The sequence below is a fragment of the Acipenser ruthenus genome, chromosome 18 (assembly GCF_902713425.1).
Source record: "Acipenser ruthenus chromosome 18, fAciRut3.2 maternal haplotype, whole genome shotgun sequence".
In the NCBI taxonomy this organism is placed as follows: Eukaryota; Metazoa; Chordata; class Actinopteri; order Acipenseriformes; family Acipenseridae; genus Acipenser; species Acipenser ruthenus.
Window position 1 is genome coordinate 31,921,756 of NC_081206.1, and position 23,410 is coordinate 31,945,165.

The 23,410-nt window shown below is 49.4% G+C and overlaps 1 long non-coding RNA gene across 1 annotated transcript in view; it reads right to left on the reverse strand.

Annotated features, from left to right (window-relative positions):
- Window positions 1-218: 218 nt before the first annotated feature.
- LOC131698528 (uncharacterized) overlaps window positions 219-23,410 on the reverse strand; it is a 32,435-nt gene continuing 9,243 nt past the window's right edge. The window contains exon 3 of the long non-coding RNA XR_009307613.1: window positions 219-845. This is a non-coding gene — a long non-coding RNA (uncharacterized LOC131698528). The remainder of the gene's footprint in view (window positions 846-23,410) is intronic.

A 23,410-nucleotide genomic window follows, 5' to 3' on the forward strand; every position in this document is an offset into this window, starting at 1 on the left:
TGGGGGGTCCCTAATACCTGCTGCACAGGGAGAGTGAATCTACAGTGTGGGGGTGTCAGGATGGGAGGGTCCCTAATACCTGCTGCACAGGGAGAGTGAATCTACAGTGTGGGGGTGTCAGAATGGGGGGTCCCTAATACCTGCTTCACAGGGAGAGTGAATCTACAGTGTGGGGGTGTCAGGATGGGGGGGTCCCTAATACCTGCTGCACAGGGAGAGTGAATCTACAGTGTGGGGGTGTCAGGATGGGGGGGTCCCTAATACCTGCTGCACATGGAGAGTGAATCTACAGTGTGGGGGTGTCAGGATGGGGGGGTCCCTAATACCTGCTGCACAGGGAGAGTGAATCTACAGTGTGGGGGTGTCAGGATGGGGGGGTCCCTAATACCTGCTGCACATGGAGAGTGAATCTACAGTGTGGTGGCGGCAACTGCTTAAATGAACTTTGCCATTCCAGTGTCTTTTATAAGGAGTGTACCTCTATAACAATGGAAAGAGAACATCTGCTGATGTGCCCAGGGTAGAAAGGGTGCAGTTTTGTCCTGACAGAAGGAGGGAGGAGTGGGGAGAGGGGGATGGCTTGACCCCCGGCGGCTGAGTCAGTGAGGGTCTTGAGTCATGGCACTGTGGCGTTGGCAGGGAGGGGCACATCTGAGTCAGTAGGGACCGAATTACACACTCCTGTCACTGCCTCTTTCTCATCCAGGAATAACCCTGGAGTCCCATCCAATCAACTGTCTCTGCTGCTGCTGGCCGGCCAAACACAAATGAATTTCATTTCTTGGGAAGGATCCAGCCCTCTGACTCATGGGAATGGGTCTGTGCCATGGTGCCCCTCTGATGAGCTGTCTCACAGGAAAGATAAAGGAGATGTAAAATGTATAGACAGCAGATAGAAATGGAAGCACAATATATTGTAGTTTTGGCTGTCATGTTTTTATTTATTTTTATTTTTTCCATGTAGTATTACTAAGAGCGCTGCAGAGCTGAGAGTGGAGTGTGTAGACTAGTGCTCATTATTATTAATGTGCTGGTAATGACAGCGCTGCAGAGCTGAGAGTGGAGTGTGTAGACTAGTGCTCATTATTATTAATGTGCTGGTAATGACAGCGCTGCAGAGCTGAGAGTGGAGTGTGTAGACTAGTGCTCATTATTATTAAGGTGCTGGTAATGACAGCGCTGCAGAGCTGAGAGTGGAGTGTGTAGACTAGTGCTCATTATTATTAATGTGCTGGTAATGACAGCGCTGCAGAGCTGAGAGTGGAGTGTGTAGACTAGTGCTCATTATTATTAATGTGCTGGTAATGACAGCGCTGAGGGGGCGTGGCTTTTGACATGTCAGAGGTTTGCGTAGAGCGCCATTAAAACTAAGAGACAGTTTAACGGAAAAAATCGAGTCCAATGCTTTCCCATTTGTTGACGACGAGGCCGTATCTTTGAATCATGAGATTAAACACAAACACACAACAGTATGTGTTGAACTCACAGTTGAAGCACAAGTCTTGCAGTTTGAATAGACTGGCCCAAAGTCCAAGCACCAAAGCCCCATTCCCTTTGCCCTCATTCCACCCATTCTCTCTCTCCCTGTGTCTCTCTCTCTCTCCTTCTCTTTGTAAACTCAATCAAGCAGCGTTTTGTTACTTTATTTAATGAGCGACGGCAGGGGTCTTAAAAAACAATGACATGACCCTCAAGCAAGAACCTCCACAGTTAATGGTTTCCTCTTAATACAATACTGTGCATTAATATAAATGTAAATGAGCTCTGAAAATTGTCAGCAAGTGCCGATTCCTTCTCTCTGTCTTTCTCTTTCTCTGCCTCAGTCTCTCTTTTCTGCTGTCTTCTGCTCTCACTCCCCTCTTCTCTTTCCTCCTTTCAACCCCAGGTCTCCAATCTCCTCCCTCTCACCTCCCCGCTCTGTCTCTCTGTGTTTATATATTTCCTCTGTTCCCTGGAAATGTTACAAACTACAACAAACTGTTTTAGTCCTCGTTTTAAGAGATTTTGAAGAAACTCTTACATTACACGTCACTGTGTGTTTTATTTTGTAATATACAGTAAATTGCACAAATAGCAGCCTTTTAAGTTAGCCTAATGAGCTGAAATGAATGTCACACTAATAAAATGGAGTTTAATGTATTCAGGGGATAGTTTCTGAAGTGCTTCCAGCTCACACTCTTGGGTCAGGGGCTCGCTAGGTATCCCACTGCTGCCACCAACTGGAAGGGGTGAAATAGGTTTCAACAAAATCGAAACGAAAGACACCAAAATAATCTTTTGTCATCTTTCAGCAGTATCCTCACCCCAAAAACACAGACTTAAAAGCCATGGAGCAATATGAGCCTCACAACCTGAACCGCCTTCTGCGAGAGTTCTGCGCTGCTGCCCGGGAACTGAAAGGAGATGAAGCTGTCTTTCAAGGTTTAATAAAACATATATGGACCGGATATTTTGGGTATAGTGTTTTCCACTATACACCACCTCAACTCCAATCCATATTTGTAAAATATCTGCCTGCTCAGTATAATGCAGTATCTGGTCAATGTAATGCTATAAGTGCCTGGTCAGTCTGTATAAGCCTGCTCCAGTAGAACCCCCCTCTCCTCTCTCACTTTGAGCCCCAGTGTCATGGGGAGGTGTGGGTGAATGTAGGGGTCTCTGTCCAGCCCTGCCCCCTTTCCCCCCTGCCCTTCTGCCCCCTCCTCCCCCACCCTGAGCAGCGCTGGCAGGCTGGTAAGCTCCCTCTTCAAAGACAGAGTTGTGCTTTGTTCGGCAGTGTGGGGATTAGCACTTGCCGGGCTGCAGAATTTGCCTTCTAATTAAAAAGGATAAAGAATCAGGCAAGAAGCATGAGGCGCCGGAGAGAGAAAAGAAAAAAAAAAAGAAAAACAGTTTGCAGTGTCACTTCACCAGCTCGGTCACAAGGCAGGCCACCAGAGACCAGCGGGCAACTCACACTGGCTATCATTCACTTTCTTTCTTTCTTTCTTTCTTTCTTTCTTTCTTTCTTTCTTTCTTGCATTCACTTTCTTTCTCACTTTCTTTCTCTCTTTCTTTCTCTCATTCTTTATCTCTTTCTGTTTTCTCAAGGAATAAACTTACCCGTCTCTCAGTTTTCTCCCTCTCTCCCTCTCTCCCTCTCTCACACACAAACACACAGGAGACCAGTTGTCAGGGGATTTGTAAAAGTCTCCAAAACATTTAATTTTTCTGGTAGTAATACTGCACAAACACAGCAGCATATTTACACAGGGGGTGTAACAATTCCAACAACCTAGGGGTTAGAGCTGAGGAAGTGGGAGGGAGAGAGGCAGTGTGGTCTAGGGGTTAGAGCTGAGACACTGGGAGGGAGGGAGACAGTGTGGTCTAGGGGTTAGAGCTGAGGGGCTGGGAGGGAGGGAGGCAGTGTGGTCTAGGGGTTAGAGCTGAGACACTGGGAGGGAGGGAGACAGTGTGGTCTAGGGGTTAGAGCTGAGGGGCTGGGAGGGAGGGAGGCAGTGTGGTCTAGGGGTTAGAGCTGAGGCACTGGGAGGGAGGGAGGCAGTGTGGTCTAGGGGTTAGAGCTGAGGCACTGGGAGGGAGGGAGGCAGTGTGGTCTAGGGGTTAGAGCTGAGGCACTGGGAGGGAGGGAGGCAGTGTGGTCTAGGGGTTAGAGCTGAGTCACTGGGAGGGAGGGAGGCAGTGTGGTCTAGGGGTTAGAGCTGAAGGACTTGGAAGAAGTAAGGCAGTGTGGTCTGGTGGTTATAGTTGAAAGACAACAAAACACTATGCGACACCACAGACCATTAGAGTGAGTTTGAACCACAACAAGAAGTAATTACCAGGCTCTATAGTGCTGTCTTTTAAATACCTGGATATAAACTGAAGTATAAAAATACAAGCAACAAAATAAAAAGATCAACAGAATGAAAGGGGGGGGGTATTAGTGATACAGCTGCTGCAGATAAGAGGTAAGGAAGGGACCCCCTGTCTTGGCTGTGGGCATTACTCTTGGAGATGAGCGTCGCTGTGCGGCTCTGCCTGTCCTGACGAGCACGCTAGCTCATTCCCAGGTGGGAGGCTCAAAGGAGTTTGGAGAGAGGGATAGAGAGAGATAGCAAGGGCCCTCCAGTGTCAGGAGCGATTCCACTCTCCCTGAAATAAGAGTTCATTAGCCTGGCAGGGCAGGCATCTGTGAGTTCAGAGGGAGAGGGGAGAGGAGTCACTTTAGAGCCAATGACAGTGGCTGAGGGGTAACTGTTCTCTAACCTCTTATTAGAAACCCCACCACTAGCAACATTACAAACAGCAACCTTCAAGGCTGTTTATTTCTAGTTGTGCCAAACTGTAGTTTGGAAAGCAGGAATCGAAGCTCAGTGAAATTACAGGGTGTGGAAGGTTTGGGTGTAAATGGTGATTTAACGTCAGAACTATTGTTTTGTGTAGCCAGCCTCTCCCCTCATCTTCTCCCCTGCCAGCCTCTCTCCCCCAGCCTCTCCCCCAGCCTCTCTCCCCCAGCCTCTCCCCCAGCCAGCCTCTCTCCCCCAGCCTCTCCCCTGCCAGCCTCTCTCCCCCAGCCTCTCCCCAGCCAGCCTCTCTCCCCCAGCCTCTCCCCAGCCAGCCTCTCCCCTGCCAGCCTCTCTCCCCCAGCTTCTCTCCCCCAGCCTCTCCCCTGCCAGCCTCTCTCCCCCAGCCTATCCCCTGCCAGCTTCTCTCCCCTGCCAGCCTCTCTCCCCCAGCCTCTCCCCTGCCAGCCTCTCTCCCCCAGCCTCTCCCCTGCCAGCCTCTCCCCCCCTAGCCCGTCTGGTTTTGTTGTCGCTCCTTGGGGGTGCTCTCTTGTCATTCGCTCTGTGTTTGTCTCTCTCACAGATAGACATCAGGTATTACTGAACACAGAGCTACGGCTTTGTGTGGGACCCAGGGAGGTTAACGACTTGTCAGCAAGCCACAGCAACCCACCTCCCTCCCACTGAGAAGACAGCAACCCTGCACTGGCTAACACTGTCATTCCTTAACACTCAGTCTACACACTCCACTCTCAGCTCTGCAGCGCTGTCATTACCAGCACATTAATAATAATGAGCACTAGTCTACACACTCCACTCTCAGCTCTGCAGCGCTGTCATTACCAGCACATTAATAATAATGAGCACTAGTCTACACACTCCACTCTCAGCTCTGCAGCGCTGTCATTACCAGCACATTAATAATAATGAGCACTAGTCTACACACTCCACTCTCAGCTCTGCAGCGCTGTCATTACCAGCACATTAATAATAATGAGCACTAGTCTACACACTCCACTCTCAGCTCTGCAGCGCTGTCATTACCAGCACATTAATAATAATGAGCACTAGTCTAAACACTCCACTCTCAGCTCTGCAGCGCTGTCATTACCAGCACATTAATAATAATGAGCACTAGTCTACACACTCCACTCTCAGCTCTGCAGCGCTGTCATTACCAGCACATTAATAATAATGAGCACTAGTCTACACACTCCACTCTCAGCTCTGCAGCGCTGTCATTACCAGCACATTAATAATAATGAGCACTAGTCTACACACTCCACTCTCAGCTCTGCAGCGCTGTCATTACCAGCACATTAATAGTACAAATAGAGAGAGGGAATGGGGAGGAAATAAGGGAGAGAGAGAAGGAAGGAGTATTAGAGAGAGAGAGAGAGAGAGAGAGAGAGAGAGAATAAACCTCGCTCTAATCCCTTCATCCTTATCCTACATTCTAGAAGTGACCAAAACAATAGACGACAATGAGGGGGCAGGGCTGGGTCCAGCAGACTGAAACACCATTGCAGCTCTGCAGCAGTATCCTCTGAAACCTTCACTGTGCTCTCACACTGTACAGACAAGCACCTTCACTGTGCTCTCACACTGTACAGACAAGCACCTTCACTGTGCTCTCACACTGTACAGACAAGCACCTTCACTGTGCTCTCACACTGTACAGACAAGCACCTTCACTGTGCTCTCACACTGTACAGACAAGCACCTTCACTGTGCTCTCACACTGTACAGACAAGCACCTTCACTGTGCTCTCACACTGTACAGACAAGCACCTTCACTGTGCTCTCACACTGTACAGACAAGCACCTTCACTGTGCTCTCACACTGTACAGACAAGCACCTTCACTGTGCTCTCACACTGTACAGACAAGCACCTTCACTGTGCTCTCACACTGTACAGACAAGCACCTTCACTGTGCTCTCACACTGTACAGACAAGCACCTTCACTGTGCTCTCACACTGTACAGACAAGCACCTTCACTGTGCTCTCACACATATTGTACAGATAAGCACCTTTGTCACTGAAATCCTTGGGTTTTTCAAAGCTAAAATTTGGCCTCATTCAATCCAATACTTTAGATACACTTGTGTAAATGAATTTGTTTTAGTTTGAACAGTAGGAGGCTGGCTGTTTACTTTGTACTGTGGAGCTGATACAGGTCGACATCACCAGCTTTACATGCCTCGCTATCGTCATGGAGTGATCTGAAGGCAACCTTCATAGCTTTACTTTACTGCTGATGACACCTATGCTGCTCCCAGTGGCTAAACTGTGCAGCTGCAGGGTACAGGAGTGTTAGTAACTTATACTGAAACCATTTCAATCCATGCACCTTGATAAGCATTATAAAACTCATGGAGCTGAGGGACTGGGAGGGAGGCAGTGTGGTCTAGTGGTTACAGCTGAGGGACTGGGAGGGAAGGAATGAGGCAGTGTGGTCTAGGGTTTACAGCTGAGGGACTGGGAGAGAGGCAGTGTGGTCTAGTGGTTACAGCTGAGGGACTGGGAGGGAGGGAGGCAGTGTGGTCTAGGGGTTAGAGCTGAGGGACTGGGAGGGAGGGAGGCAGTGTGCTCTAGAGGTTAGAGGTTAGAGTGTGATCTCGGAGGTGATACGCGTGTCACAAGACACAGGAAGCGAGCCGTACTTGACAAGCAGGCAGCACTTCACGTTGTCTGGCATAGAGGTGCGCCACTACCCATTAAACATACAGGATACCGCATAGCTCAGTTCAGTATGATATCTGGTACACGCATGCTGATACAAACACAGAAATCAGGTGGCTGTGGGGATTCTTTAGCACAAGTTATTGAGAGCAGAACCCCCCCCCCCCCCCCTCCCCTCCTGTTTAACTCATACAGTAATGCTTGTTAGCATTGAGGTTTACACACTGTACTGCAATGCAAGCTTGCTCAAGGAGCCTACAGGACAGAACAGCAAGGACAGCCTCCTGTTATTTCCCTGCATTGCTGATGGCCGGTGCACTAATCCTCTTTCCAGCTCGGACAACATGCTCCTGCCTGCTATTTATTATACAAACACAGGCTAGGACAAGGCAGCCAGGGAGCCCGCTGGGAGTCTACACACCCAGGGGCTGCTGGTTTGATTTCATTTTCTGCGTTGTCGGACCCCCTGTGTGCCGTTAAGGAGGTTTGGAGACTGCGGGCAATGCAAGGCAAAGGCAGTGGTCTGTAAAAGCCATTTCACAGTGGCTCCGTGCTGATACCGCGCTCCACCTTGTGTTTACCATGCTTTTACTGCGCTTTCACGCTGCTTTACTACATTTTTCCTGGAAGCCTGGGTTTTCATCGCCCTGCTCAGTGGTCAGTGGTCAGTGGTCCTAGCCTAGCCCCCCAGTGGACATTAGTGTAATCCACATGACTTAACAAATGCTATCACACTCTTTGGCACCATTGCCGTTTCCTTACTAAAACAATGTTTTGAGAAAGCTCTTTTCTTTCTTTGTGGACAGTCTGTGCATGATGTGAACAGTAATAGTATTGTAATGCTCTCTCTGTGGTTGTCAGTGTGGTGCTGTCTCCTCTCCTCTCCTCTCCTCTCCCCTCTCTCCCCTCCCCTCCCCTCTCCCCTCTCCCCTCTCCCATCTCCCCTCCCCCTCTCCCCTCTCCCCTCTCCTCTCCCCTCTCCCCTCCCCTCTCCTCTTCCCTCCTCTCCCCTCTCCTCTCCTCTCCCCTCTCCCCTCTCCCCTCCTCTCCCCTCTCCCCTCTCCCCTCTCCTCTCCCCTCTCCTCTCCTCTCCCCTCTCCCCTCTCCTCCCCTACCCTCTCCCCTCTCCCCTCTCCTCTCCCCTCTCCTCTCCTCTCCCCTCTCCTCTCCTCTCCCCTCTCCCCTCCTCTCTCCTCTCCCCTCTCCTCTCCTCTCCCCTCTCCCCTCTCCTCCCCTACCCTCTCTCCTCTCCCCTCTCCTCTCCCCTCTCCCCTCCCCTCTCCTCTCCTCTCCCCTCTCCCCTCTCCCCTCTCCCCTCCTCTCCCCTCTCCCCTCTCCCCCCTCCCCTCTCCCCTCTCCTCTCCTCTCCTCTCCCCTCTCCCCTCTCCTCCCCTACCCTCTCCCCTCTCCTCTCCCCTCTCCTCTCCTCTCCCCTCTCCCTTCCTCTCTCCTCTCCCCTCTCCTCTCCTCTCCCCTCTCCTCCCCTACCCTCTCTCTTCTCCCCTCTCCTCTCCCCTCTCCCCTCCTCTCTCCTCCTCTCCCCTCTCCTCTCCTTTCTTCTCCCCTCTCCCCTCTCCCCTCTCCCCTCCTTTCCTCTCCCCTCTCCCCCTCTCCCCTCTCCCCCTCCTCCTCCCCTCTCCCCTCCTCTCCCCTCTCCCCTCTCCCCTCTCCTCCCCTACCCTCTCCCCTCCCCTCTCCTCTCCTCTCCTCTCCAGTGAGCTGCTCTCTCTCTGCGCCAGGGACAATGTTTTCTTAAAGGAATTCAAACAGAACCATATTGACATAATGAAAGTGCCTTCAAAGACAACACCATTATGCTGAATAACTTCATTTAACCTCCAAATGAATCATTTCACAGCTAATTAGCGAACCCGGTATCATGCTTAATGAGAACAGGGGAGCTTGATTTGTTTTCTCAATTCACAATAAGATGGGTGTTTAGAGAATGAAGCTATCTCCCACTCACTCCCTGTCTCGTTCCCTCTCTCTCCAATTAAGGGAGAAATATGCATCTCAATAATGTCCACTAATCTAAACACAGTCCATTCTCAGCTCTCCAGCGCTATTAAGATTAATAACCACAGTGCTGTTTTGTTGTACACGATTGTCCCCTCCTGGTACAGCAATGGCTCTTCTGAAATGCGATGGTCTGATAATGGCAATGCATGTGAGCTGGCATGGTCTGTCAAGGGCTGACCATGGGGACCAAGGGCCAGGGCAGTGTCAGTGTGACAGCAATGAAACCCCCCTGTGATAACATGGTTTAAAACACACATGCACCCATGAGCAATGTCATGAGCAAGAGAGAGAGAGAGAGAGAGAGAGAGAGAGACAATAAACCTTGCTCTAATCCTTCATCCTTGTCCTACATTCTAAGTGACCCAAAACAATAGCAAGAGAGAGAGAGAGAATGAGAGCGAGTGAGAGGAGAGAATGAGAGAGAGAGCGAGAGGAGAGAGCGAGAGAGAGAGAGTGGAAGCTGTCACTCAGGGACTGAGACAGACGCCACCCTGTCACCCCTCACAGATTGCTGGCGAGGGCGTGCGCACGCAGACAGGAACGGGGTTTCTTGTAACACGATGTTTAAATGTTTTTACAAACTTAATTAACATTCCCAGGAGAGACACAAGCATCTGGCTGAGTGGATCAGAGACCCTAATTACTATCAGCACATCACACAGGCAGGCAGGGAGGGAGGGGTAGGATACATTATTATTATTATTATTATTATTATTATTATTATTATTATTATTATTAGCTCATGTTTAATAGAATATTCAGTAAAGGATCTGAATCATGTGACATGCTCAGCTGTGCTGTATGAAAGCCCAAGAGCAGTTAGCTGTAAATTGGGGTTGGGGTTGTAGTTAGGATTAGGGGTATAGTTAGAGTTAGGGTTGGAGTTGGGGTTGGGGTTAGGGTTGGAGTTAGGATTAGGGGTATAGTTAGAGTTGAGGTTGGGGTCGGGGTTAGGGTTGGGGTTGGGTTGGAGTTAGGATTAGGGGTATAGTTAGAGTTGGGGTTGGGGTTGGGGGATGGGGTCGGGGTTGGGGTTGGGTTGGAGTTAGGATTAGGGGTATAGTTAGAGTTGGGGTTGGGGGTTGGGTTTTGGGTTGGGGTTGGGGTTGGGGTTAGGGTTGGAGTTAGGATTAGGGGTATAGTTAGAGTTGGGGTTGGGGTTGGGGTTGTGGTTGGGGTTGGGGGATGGGGTTGGTGTCGGGGTTGGGGTTGGTGTCGGGGTTGGGGTTAGGGTTGGAGTTAGGATTAGGGGTATAGTTAGAGTTGGGGTTGGGGTTGGGGTTGGGGATGGGGTTGGGGTTGGTGTCGGGGTTGGGGTTGGGGTTGGGGTTGGGGTTAGGGTTGGAGTTAGGATTAGGGGTATAGTTAGAGTTGGGGTTGGGGTTGGGGTTGGGGTTGGGGTTAGGGTTGGAGTTAGGATTAGGGGTATAGTTAGAGTTGGGATTGGGGTTGGGGTTGGGGGATGGGGTTGGGGTTGGGGTTGGGGTTAGGATTAGGGGTATAGTTAGAGTTGGGGTTGGGGTTGGGGTTGGGGTTGGGGTTAGGGTTGGAGTTAGGATTAGGGGTATAGTTAGAGTTGGGATTGGGGTTGGGGTTGGGGGATGGGGTTGGGGTTGGGGTTGGGGTTAGGATTAGAGGTATAGTTAGAGTTGGGGTTGGGGTTGGGGTTGGGGGTTGGGGTTGGGGTTGGGGGATGGGGTTGGGGTTGGGGATGGAGTTAGGATTAGGGGTATAGTTAGAGTTGGGATTGGGGTTGGGGTTTGGGTTGGAACAGCTACTAGATCTCTGCAGTAGTCTTGTTAGCCTGTGCCACTGTAATCAGTAGATTATTCACCGTTCAGAAAGACAAACAGCTTCAGTGCAAGTTTCATTTATTTCTTTTTTGTTCATTATCCCTGCTTAAGAAAGCACTCTCTGGACGAGGGAGCAAGCGACGCGGGGCATGAATGAAACAGCTCGAGCAAGGCATTATACAAACAGGTCATCACCCCATTTTAATTGCGTCACAAAACCTTAATTGATAAATATCGAAAGAATGTTCAGTTTTAAAAACACAACAAAACTGCAAGCGCCTGAAGAATGCTTCTTTGAAGAGCAGCACAGGGCAGCGGTTTGGAGCGCTCAGCGTGTTTGTTGTTTGTGTTTTTTGCTCTAATCCCGAGCGACTGGTTGGGAACCTGTAAAGAGAGGCTCTCTTTGTGTGGGGGGCTAATCTTGTTGTGGGAGCGCCGATGGGGATAATCTCCCGGCCGGCCTGTTATGTCAAGCTGCTGATATCCTCAGCTGCGATAAATTAAGCTACTTATTAATCTAATTACGGTACATTCATCCCCCGAACTTTCATGTGACTTAAAAAGGCTGTTCCACCCTCCCCTCCCAGACCACAGGCCTCAGACTCCCAATTAGCAGCATTCCAGAGCCGTGCTGCAACAAGTGACTGGGCTTTAATGAGCCAGGGGGTAACTCTGCTCTCCTCTCTGTCCTTTTCCCACTGCGCCTCGGTCTGTCTTTCTGTCTCTCTCGTTCCCTCTATCCTTCTCTCCCTCCCTCTATTTCTCACACCCTGCCCTCTCTCACTCCCTCTTTGTCCTTTTCCCCTGTATGTCTTTCTTTCTGTCTCCCTCATTCCCTCTATCCTTCTCTCCCTCCCTCTTCTTCTCCTCGTCCTTTGCTCTCTCTTCTCTCGCTCTGTCACTCCCTCTCTCTCTCTGTCTCTCTCCAGGGCCTCTGTTGTTGGGGTTGCCCAGCTCTAGGTGTGAGGGGGATGAAAGGTTCATTCTCTAACAAGACAGTGACCCTGAAGGGAGATGAAAGAGAGCAACATCTTCACTTCAACTGCAAACCGCTGTCAGGTCAAACTGCACTGCACTCATCCGTGACAGCACAGCCCCCGCTCTCTCGCTCTCGCTCGCCCTCACTCTCTCCTGCTCCCTTATAAAGGTTTGCAACAGTATTTTTGCACCGTATTTTTGCAGTTTCACTGTGCTTTTCCCACGGTTATACCATGCATTTACCAGAGTTTACCCTGGATTGCCACATATATTAATGTGCGTTTCCATACCTCGCTGTTCTTTACAATGTTTCCCTATGCTTTATCATGCTTCCACTGTGCTTTATTACACTTCACTATACCTTTACTATGGGACACTTTTCTAAGGGCGCTCTCTCCTTTCATGCTCTCTCCCGTTCACTCCTGTCCTGGTACCTGATAACTTTGTGTGTTGTAGTTCAAACTCTGGAACTCAAAGCACTCAATGATTGTAGGGTAAAAATGTAAAGCAAGTAGTCAAGTAGACAGACAGACAGACAGACAGACAGACAGGCAGGCAGGCAGACAGACAGACAGAGAGGGAGACAGAGAGGGAGACAGAGAGGGAGACAGACAGACAGGCATGCAGGCAAGCACAGAGACAGACAGGCATGCAGGCAGGCACAGAGACAGACAGACAGACAGACAGACAGACAGACAGGCATGCAGGCAGGCACAGAGACAGACAGACAGACAGACAGACAGGCAGGCAGGGAGGGAGGCAGGCAGGCCAGCCACACTAATTGCATGCCGAATATTTATAGAGCGAGGCAATTAGTGAGCGGCTTTTATATGCAAAACAACAACAGCGACAAGAAGAAGAGGAAGAACAAGAAGAAGAAAAAGTAATTAAGATGCTCAGAACAGGACAGGGCCTTGCTGCCTGTTGTGCTCTGATTTGTCGGTAACAAACACAGTAATTAGCCTGTCATTGTCGGGTAATTAAGGCAGCGGCTGTGTCCTTTCGGAGAGTGCCGTCCTCGCAAGGGCAGCTTCTCCTGCCAGCCCTGTGCAGACAGCGCACGCGGGGGCTCAGGGGCCACAGTGTGCTGGGTGCCACTCATTGTGGGGGCACTGCCCTGGCACGGAATGCTGGCCGAGCAGGGGAGAATAGCTGGAGCAGTAATATTGGGAGTACCGCCTGCTTAAAATGAGTCAGGCACAACTGTAAGCTCTCTGTCAATAACTGGAAAGACACAGCACCTGGCCAAGAGAGTAAATGATTGCAACAGGAAAATATTGGTACAAATGTATTTTTAGGTAGCTGGGTAGAAAGATCTGAAAGATAAATACACAATTATATGGGCTGAGAAACTGCAATAGTAATACATGCACTTACATGTCACTGCAGTCACACTGAAATGTGCAGATGCAGTGCAGATTAGAGACACAGTGTGAGGTGTTGCAACGTCAGTATTACTGGAGCCTTCAAAATACACAGAGACACTCTCACACACACACACTCACACAGAGACACTCACACACACACACACTCACACAGAGACACTCACACACACACACTCTCACACACACAGACAGACAGACAAGACACACACTCTCACACACACACACTCACACACACACACTCACACAGAGACACTCTCACACACACAGACAGACAGACAAGACACACACTCTCACACACACACATACACACAGACACACAGGACACAATCTCTCACACACACACACACACAGACACACAGGACACAATCTCTCACACACACAGACACACAGGACACAATCTCTCACACACACACACACAGACACACAGGACACACTCTCTCACACAATCTCTCCCACACACACACACTCACACAGACACACACTGCTAAGAGGTGTCACGCGACATCTGAGGACTAAAGTCATTTATTTGTATTGTGTATCTTCCTCCTCTCTCTGGCTGATCTCTGCAGGTATTCTCCTCGGTGGTATTATTACAATTCAGTGGCGCTCTCTATTGATGCATGTCAGAGTCCCATTCTTTCATCTCCAACATTTAATGCACTGTCCTGTTGTGCTGTTAATCCCATGTCGTGCCATTTCCTCCTCGCCTCAGATTGGGCTCTCAAACCCCTTCTCCCAGAGATACAGAGTAATCGAGGCACAGATACCCTGCTCCCCCCTCCAGCTCCAAATTAAAGAGCAGGCCTGCCCTCGCGCCCCCTTAATCAGCGGCTACGCCACTCCAAACCAGGACCCCTGGGCTATAGCGCTTTCATCACCAAATGAGCTTTCCACTCGGGGAGCAGACTGCAAAACACGCTTTCCATTCGAGGGGCGCTTCAGCAAAGGGAGTCACTGCCACTACTGTGCACCCATCTACTGCACTGCAGACTGGACAGACTGGACTGGACATTGTGAAATATTGAAAGCAGTGAATTAGTAAAGGGCCTTTCTATTCTATACAGTAAAATCTAGTCCTTGTACATGTCAACATGTCAACATGACCTCGCTATCGAATCGTGAAATATTGTGGGAGCCCTAAATTCTATAAATAGAAGAGGCGATACAGCCATCTGTAACTTGTCTGCATCAGAGAGTTTGGATCAAACTATGGAAATGAAGATTAGCTGTACTGTGAATGTTATAACTACAACTGTATATTATTAAAAAGTATAGGTTGCTGTAAAATAAAAGCTGATTTTCAGCCCCACAGAATGTCAGTGTCCACTCTGACCTCTAAGGGTTAGGGTGAGGGTGAGGGTGAGGGTTAGGGTGAGGGTGAGGGTTAGGGTGAGGGTGAGGGTGAGAGTGAGGGTTCGGGTTCGGGTTCGGGTTCGGGTGATGGTTAGGTCTCTTGCACGGCACCCTCTATTCTACTGTCCAGTAGACCTTGATATTTATGTAATAAAGCTATCTGATTTGGTTTTTATTCTATAGAAATGAGTGGCTCAAGGTGAGAGTGGCCAGTAAGCCCACTCGTGGGTAGCCGTTCTGATATCAGCTTGTATCGCACAGCACCCTGTGAAGTACTTCATATATGATATGATATTCTCGTACATCCTGTCAGAGACAGTGTTTGAACACGAGAGAGCCCTCCAGTGAGGGTAGTAATGTGCTCCTGACCCCCAGGACTAGGTAGAAGGGTTCAGTGATCGCGTGCAGGGATTTGCTCAACACTTGTAACAGTTCTGTAGCGTTTCTGTACTCCGATAATGGGACCGTCCCACCAGCCAGCTCTTTATTAACAGCCCCGGGCAGGGGCTGCTGACAGGTAGTCCAGGGGCACTTGTAAAAGATTATTAGATCTTATTGTGGTTATTTTACAGGATGGACCCTGATGACACACAAATAGAGTTTGAGGTTCCGGTTTTGGCTTCGTGCACACTTAGTACGGCGCAATTGTGACCCTTCCTCTATGCTGACCTCTTCCTCTGTTCTGACCCCTTCCTCTGTTCTGACCTCTTCCTCTATTCTGACCCGTTCCTCTATTCTGACCCCTTCCTCTATTCTGACCCCTTCCTCTATTCTGACCTCTTCCTCTGTTCTGACCCCTTCCTCTGTTCTGACCTCTTCCTCTATTCTGACCCGTTCCTCTATTCTGACCCCTTCCTCTGCTCTGACCCCTTCCTCTATTCTGACCCCTTCCTCTGTTCTGACCTCTTCCTCTATTCTGACCCCTTCCTCTGCTCTGACCCCTTCCTCTATTCTGACCCCTTCCTCTGTTCTGACCCCTTCCTCTGTTCTGACCTCTTCCTCTATTCTGACCTCTTCCTCTATTCTGACCCCTTCCTCTATTCTGACCTCTTCCTCTATTCTGACCCCTTCCTCTACTCTGACCCCTTCCTCTGTTCTGACCCCTTCCTCTGTTCTGACCTCTTTCTCTATTCTGACCTCTTCCTCTATTCTGACCCCTTCCTCTGCTCTGACCCCTTCCTCTGCTCTGACCCCTTCCTCTATTCTGACCCCTTCCTCTGCTCTGACCCCTTCCTCTGTTCTGACCCCTTCCTCTGTTCTGACCTCTTTCTCTATTCTGACCTCTTCCTCTATTCTGACCTCTTCCTCTGTTCTGACCTCTTCCTCTATTCTGACCTCTTCCTCTATTCTGACCTCTTCCTCTGCTCTGACCTCTTCCTCTATTCTGACCCCTTCCTCTACTCTGACCCCTTCCTCTGTTCTGACCCCTTCCTCTGTTCTGACCTCTTTCTCTATTCTGACCTCTTCCTCTATTCTGACCCCTTCCTCTGCTCTGACCCCTTCCTCTGCTCTGACCCCTTCCTCTATTCTGACCCCTTCCTCTGCTCTGACCCCTTCCTCTGTTCTGACCCCTTCCTCTGTTCTGACCTCTTCCTCTATTCTGACCTCTTCCTCTGTTCTGACCTCTTCCTCTGTTCTGACCCCTTCCTCTATTCTGACCTCTTCCTCTATTCTGACCTCTTCCTCTGCTCTGACCCCTTCCTCTGTTCTGACCCCTTCCTCTGTTCTGACCTCTTCCTCTATTCTGACCTCTTCCTCTGTTCTGACCTCTTCCTCTGTTCTGACCCCTTCCTCTGTTCTGACCTCTTCCTCTATTCTGACCCCTTCCTCTATTCTGACCCCTTCTTCTGCCTTTGTTTTTTTCGCTCTGGTTTTACATCAATAATAAGCATCAATGGGATCCGATACGAAGCTAACCCCAGTGCAGAACCCCATCACAGCCCAGTCTCTGTGTGTGGAATATAGTCAAACACAGTAACAGTATATATTATATTTAATTGAATTATAATATAGTTTCATTTTGTCTCGCTCACCCCTCGGTGTCCCTCTATCTCTCTCTCTTTCTCATATTGTCTCTCTCTCTCTCTCTCTCTCTCTCTCTAAAAAACGGCAGCTATCTGACCCGGGTATCACCTTTAAATCTGTCTTTTCATATTCATCTCAAAGCTCTTGTGAGCGAGCCCAGATCCTGGTGAAGGGGAGGGATCGCTCCACAAACAGGAGAAAGAGATACAAAGATACTCTCTCTCTCTCTCTCTCTCTCTCTCTCTCTCTCTCTCTCAGATCAGCAGCAGCAGATAAGCATCGCTCTCAGCCCTCTCCCATCTTTATTCATGCTGTTTAAACACTGCACTCAGTACAAATGAAGCTTGGAGAGAGAGGGAGGAAAGACGGAGTGAACCTGGTTGAAAGGGGGCTTCTGATCCGAACACCTCCTAAAAAACTGCGTGTACTCCTGCCCCTGCTCCATCTCCTGTGTATTAAACACAACCTGCTAACAAACTGCTCCATCTCCTGTGTATTAAACACAACCTGCTAACAAACTGCTCCATCTCCTGTGTATTAAACACAACCTGCTAACAAACTGCTCCATCTCCTGTGTATTAAACACAACCTGCTAACAAACTGCTCCATCTCCTGTGTATTAAACACAACCTCCTAAGGAACTGCATGTACCTCTGCCCCTGCTTGAGCCTGGATTCATTGGGTGCTTCTGTTTCTGCTGTGATGACCTGCATTATTTAAGATGTGTTTTGATGTTTAAAGCACATCTCATTTATAATACCGAAGGTTCACATTTTAAAAATACATTAATAATAGCCTAGCGTAAGCAATCACGCTGTCGAGTAGACAGACGTTTCAGCTGAGGCTAATGTCCCTTCAGCAGTAAGTGCTCAAGTTAGCCAGCACAGTGCAGAAGCCAGCGCTGGGAGGGAGGTGTGTCGTGTACATATCGTCAGGTGGGCGTTCCTCTCTTGACATTATTAAACCCTCCACTCTATCTAAGCCAACACGTTTATTCAGTCAGCTTCTATTCATTCTCCTGACAATAGCCCCCTATTCCCGTACAAAGAGCACCCTTTAAGCACCTTGTTTGTGCTCTTAGGGGAAGGCTCACACAGGCTTGTATAAGCTCCTGTCTGTGGTGTGATGGGATCAGATAAGAAGCCAGGTAGAGCCGCTGTCAGTGCTGGCCTTAGCCCTGACGCAGGGAGGGAGCTGGGAGGGGAGAGGAGGGAGCGCTACACATCCACCAGCATTGCATTTTCCAAACGAGTGTCAAGCAGTCATGTTCCAGCTCTTATCTGCCTCACAGCCTTTCAGAATCCACAGGGAAATGCAACGTGTCAGGAGAGCCACGAATCTTCTGCCGTGGTAATCCACTACTGTATCTGACAGACTCAGGAAATACTGATAGCACTGATCTCCCACCCCTTTCTCTCTCTCTCCTCTCTCTCTCTCGCTCTCCTCTCTCCCTGTCCCCCCTCTCTCTCTCTCTCTCTCTCTCTCACTCTCCTCTCTCTCCCTGTCCCCCCTCTCTCTCTCTCTCTTTCTCTGTGTCTCTCTCTCCCCCTCTCTCTCTCTCTCTCTCTTTCTCTGTGTCTCTCTCTCCCCCTCTCTCTCTCTCTCTCTCTCTCTCTCTCTCTCTCTCTGTGTCTCTCCCTGTCCCCCCCTCTCTCTCTCTCTCTCTGTGTCTCTCCCTGTCCCCCCTCTCTCTCCACTTCGATACGAGCCAGCTATCTGCATAGTCTTGATTGGCTGGTGTTGATGGATAATAAAATGAATTTGATAGAAAGGGAGGAAGAAGCAAGGAACAAACAAACAAATCAAGTGCGAAGGGGTCAAGCGACTTTCGACCGTTTATTTCATATGAACCCAATAGTACGTACCGAATATTTACTGTGTAAACACTTTGCTATTGAAAGGAAACTCTGCAATTGCAATGTTCCTGCGATTCACAACAGCAAGGAGGCCGTCGCTAGCAGCTGCAGTACTGCACAGGCCCTGTCCTCAGCCTTGTGTTAAACTGCAAGGAAACGAGATTTAAACACACAGCCAGGTCCCAGAGCCCCACAGCGACTAGCTTAACTAAAGTCTTTAAGAAAGTAAATGCAAGCTGACTCTCCCGTCTTAATACCTGATTTGTTCAACAACCCGATTTAGGGCCCGTCTATTCAGTGCCCTTTTGGAAAAGCCGGGGTCTTAAGGCTCAAGCCTTGTACCTCGCGTTTATTGTGGCTGTTTTGGTTTGTCTCAAATCTTCTTGCAAAGTGTCGCACGTCTCCTAATACCGGCTAATGGGGTTCAGGACGGATACCCGCTCGCACGGCCTCGATTGTGCCGTTGATTTTCAGTTTAAGCTGACGGGAGATAATAAGCCTGATCCTGGCACTTTTCTTTCTTTCTTTCTTTCTTTCTTTTTTCTTTTTTTCAGACACAACCCCCCCTCTCGCCCTTCTCCTCCATTCTCTTAACACCCTCCCCCTCCTCTTCTCCCAACGTCTCATCTCTCCGAAAGTAAATCCCCCCTTTTTTTTTTTTTGGAGTCCCGAGGAGGCAGCGCTAAATTGAATGTGAAATGTGTGCCGAACTCTGGGGCGCCCCGGCTATTGTTGGGGTGTTAGCCGGTAGCCCAGCGCCATCTCCATGCTCCAGAGCTGATTGGGTTTGACAGGCCGGGGGGGGAGGTAGAGAAACGGTTTCTTTTGCTTTGTCTCTGTTTTGTAATTGTTTGTATTATTGAGTGAATGCGGGCCTTTTTCAGCCACCCCACCTCACCCCCACCTTCCCCTTTAGCCTCTTTTAGTTTTTTTCATAACTCAAAAATAACCCCTTTTCATCGCCAGATGCAGTAAATGGAACGGGGGGGGGCTCTGTCCCTCCCTCCCTCCCTCCCTCCCTCGCTCGCTCTCTCTCTCTCCCTCGCTCGCTTGCTCTCTCTCTATTCCTAAATGTAAATTGTTTTATAGAAACTCTAATGCTCTCTTTTCTTACCCCTAAATTCTAAAAGGGGTAGTTTTATACAGGTAAATTAACTAAACTAAACTGCCAAAAAATAGGAGGAGCACTAACCTACACTACACTGAACTAATCGACACTACACTGAACTAACCTACACTACACTGAACTAACCTACACTACACTGAACTAACCGACACTACACTGACACTCGTTTGCTTGTGTGTGTGTGTGTGTGTGTGTGCGCAGTCCCGGGCTCGCTTGCTTGTGTGTGTGTGTGTGTGTGTGTGCAGTCCCGGGCTCGCTTGCTTGTGTGTGTGTGTGTGTGTGTGTTTGTGTGTGTAAATAAAAATTAAATAAATTTGTTTATTTAGCAGACGCCTTTATCCAAGGCGACTTACAGAGACTAGGGTGTGTGAACTATGCATCAGCTGCAGAGTCACTTACAATTACGTCTCACCCGAAAGACGGAGCACAAGGAGGTTAAGTGACTTGCTCAGGGTCACACAATGAGTCAGTGGCTGAGGTGGGATTTGAACCGGGGACCTCCTGGTTACAAGCCCTTTTCTTTAACCACTGGACCACACCGCCTCCTGTGTGTGTGCAGTCCCAGGCTCGCTCGCTTGCTTGTGTGTGTGTGTGTGTGTGTGTGTGTGTGTGTGTGTGTGCGTGCAGTCCCGGGCTCGCTTGCTTGCTTGTGTGTGTGTGTGTGTGTGTGTGTGTGTGTGTGTATGTGTGTGTGTGTGTGCAGTCCCGGGCTCGCTTGCCTTGGCTGTCAGAGGGAGTCGTCCCTGACTCCCTGCTGGTAGTGAAGACAGAGTGTGAGCTCCCCAGACGCACTCTCCTTGCTTAATGCAAATCAGTGTAATTTAGATTGCCGTGCATCTCCATCTCCACCTAATCACTGTGAAGTGCCGTGCAAAAAATATCGCCTTCCTGTAATAGTTGTTTTGACCGAGTCAAGTGGCGCTCCTAGAATTCTAATCCAGACCTGAGATTCAATTAAACCACCAAAATAACAGAGAGGAGAGAGAGAGAGGGGAGGGGGTCCTGCTGCACTGTACCTGTCAGCTTGCACTCTGTGGAAGGTGCAGGAGCCACGGCTGTACTAACGCTGTCCTAACACTGCGTATCAAGGGGCACCTGAATCCCTTGTTTCTGTGCCACCGATCATCCAGAGCCTCCCACGAGAGAGATTGGATTTCAGAGGCTCAGCCATTTCTCAGTCAGAGCTGCTACAGTGCACGGGATCATCTCTCCAGTCTCTCTGTGTCTGTGGTCGTGCTCTGGGTAGCAAAGGTCTCAGCAGCGAATCTCATCGTCACCTTTTTTCTAATGAGCCTGGCAGACTTCGGGGAAAGGATGAAGGTTTTCGCATGCCAGTCCTCCAAGGATACCAGAGAGAGTATCATTCTGCATGCACACCTATAGTGCTGCTTTGGCCCTGCAGACAGGGAGAGTGCAGGGTTCAATTCGGTGGTGTGCAGAGACTCTGCAGACATGCCAGCTCACGGTATCCTGAGGGCCAGGTGGAGGTCACAACGTCACAGATCGCTCGGGGTCGCCAGCAGTGAATTCGCAGCGTTGTCGCGTGCTTGCTCTTCTCCAGCATGGGAGAAACAGAGAACACAACAACGAATTCAAATGAATCCGAAACACTTTCATCAAGCCCAGTGCATGGATCAGGCGGGCCTCGTATGAAATCCACGCTTCTCAGGTACTGTAGCCCCGCAGTATCGGAGATGTGGAAGAACACAAGGCAGCCACACAGATGAGTTAGATACAGCGCTCCCCCTGTATAAAGCTATAGTTGGGAGCCACAGTTATAACACTTTACATTACGTGTCTCTGATTCCTGTGTATTTACAGAGTAGTTACTTAGTAAATACATGTGTACTTACACACAATTACAATGTTATTATGCATAGTTACAATGTACTTAATGGGTAAATCTTTTTGCACGATAGATGCAAGTACACAATTGGTCACAACGAGAAACATGCAACTCAGAGTTCTTTTATATTTTGATTTCTGAAGAACTTTGAAAATAAAAGGAATTTTAATTACGAACGCTATAAAAAGAAAGAAAGAAAGAAAGTTTCCCTCTCTGTCACGCTTAGCTCCCGAGACATGTATTGAGGAATGGAAGGAAGGAGTTGGGAGAGGGGGAGGGAGGAGGGAGGAGGGAGGAGGGAGGAGGGGAAGCGTGGCTCCTCGATGAAGGACACTGGTACAGTAAATTATTCCTGTGTGCAGTAATTGTCTCTCTGCCAGCTCAATAGAGACTCAATATCAGCTCACAATGGGACGCAATCTAACTGCATTCCCCTCCGTGGCTCCTATCAGCGCAGGACAATCCCAACACCAAATTAACACTTTTCAAGTTAATTATCTTCCAGCGAAGGATGCTTTATGTAGAAAATAAATACCCAGAGAAATCATTTGCATGCCGCTACGAGCAAACAAGCTGGAAACTGAGGCTTTAGGGACCAGGGGACAGTGTGGGCTAATGTTTAAAGTATAACTGAGGAACTGGGAGGGAGACACAGTGTTTTGGGGACTGGGAGGGAGGGAGGCAGTGTGGTCTCGTGGTTAGAGTTGAGAGACTGGGAGTGAGGGAGGCAGTGTGGTCTCGTGGTTAGAGTTGAGAGACTGGGAGTGAGGGAGGCAATGTGGTCTCGTGGTTAGAGTTGAGAGACTGGGAGTGAGGGAGGCAGTGTGGTCTAGGGGTTAGAGCTTTCTTATAAGATACATTCTGCTTTAGCAGTTTATTTTCCCTTTTAATAAACAATGTGCAGCTCTCAGAATTAGCAACAGAGTCGTATCCTTCATCTGCAAGAGAAAGGGTAGTGGAGACGCATCCTCAACTGCCTGCTGCCTTAAAAAGAACATATCTTCAGAAAAGAAATCCCTGTGTCTGTGTGTGTGTTTGTTTAGATACTGAATGCTATCAACGCTGAGGTGTCACTGAGGAGGTCACTCTCACCCTCTCCAGCTCCCTCCCCTTCACTGCAGCTTTCCCTTGGTTTGCAAACCTGATCAATCCTGTTTTTGTGATCCTGCCGTTTTGGGGTAAAGAATAAGAGAAAATAAGAGAAGCTTAATCCCCATTGTAGATGGGACAGGGATAGGGGTGGGGGGTGTAAGATGATCCGAGCGGCCCGCTAATCCCCTCGCTACCCCCTCACCCCCCAGCAGCCAGCCAGCCTGTGGACCCCTGTCAGCTGGCCCACAATGCACACACATTTCTAAAAAGAAAAGAGAGTTCGAACAACAGGCCGAGAGAGAAAGACAGAGGCACAGGAGAGACGAGGACAGCTTATGAAGGAGTGGCAGGAACACACATCGCAGCGGCAAATACCCCAGAGCCAGGGCTGCCGGCCGGGCTGCTCTCTGTGGGATCCCCTGGCAACCACCCGACCCACCCCCAAAACACAATAATAACGCTGTGCTCAAAAACACCACGTGGATTCTACATGCATGGAATCCTACTCTGAGTCCTTTGGTAAAGTAAGCCATGCTTTTTAAAACCATTTTAGCACACTGGCCCTCCTGTTCTGCATCCACACACTCACTCTCACAGGTATGCATCCACACACTCACTCTCACAGGTATGCATCAGCACACTCACTCTCACAGGTATGCATCCACACACTCACTCTCACAGGTATGCATCCACACACTCACTCTCACAGGTATGCATCCACACACTCACACACTCTCACAGGTATGCATCCACACACTCACTCTCACAGGTATGCATCAGCACACTCACTCTCACAGGTATGCATCCACACACTCACTCTCACAGGTATGCATCCACACACTCACTCTCACAGGTATGCATCCACACACTCACACACTCTCACAGGTATGCACCCGCACACTCACTCTCACAGGTATGCATCCACACACTCACTCTCACAGGTATGCATCCACACACTCACTCTCACAGGTATGCATCAGCACACTC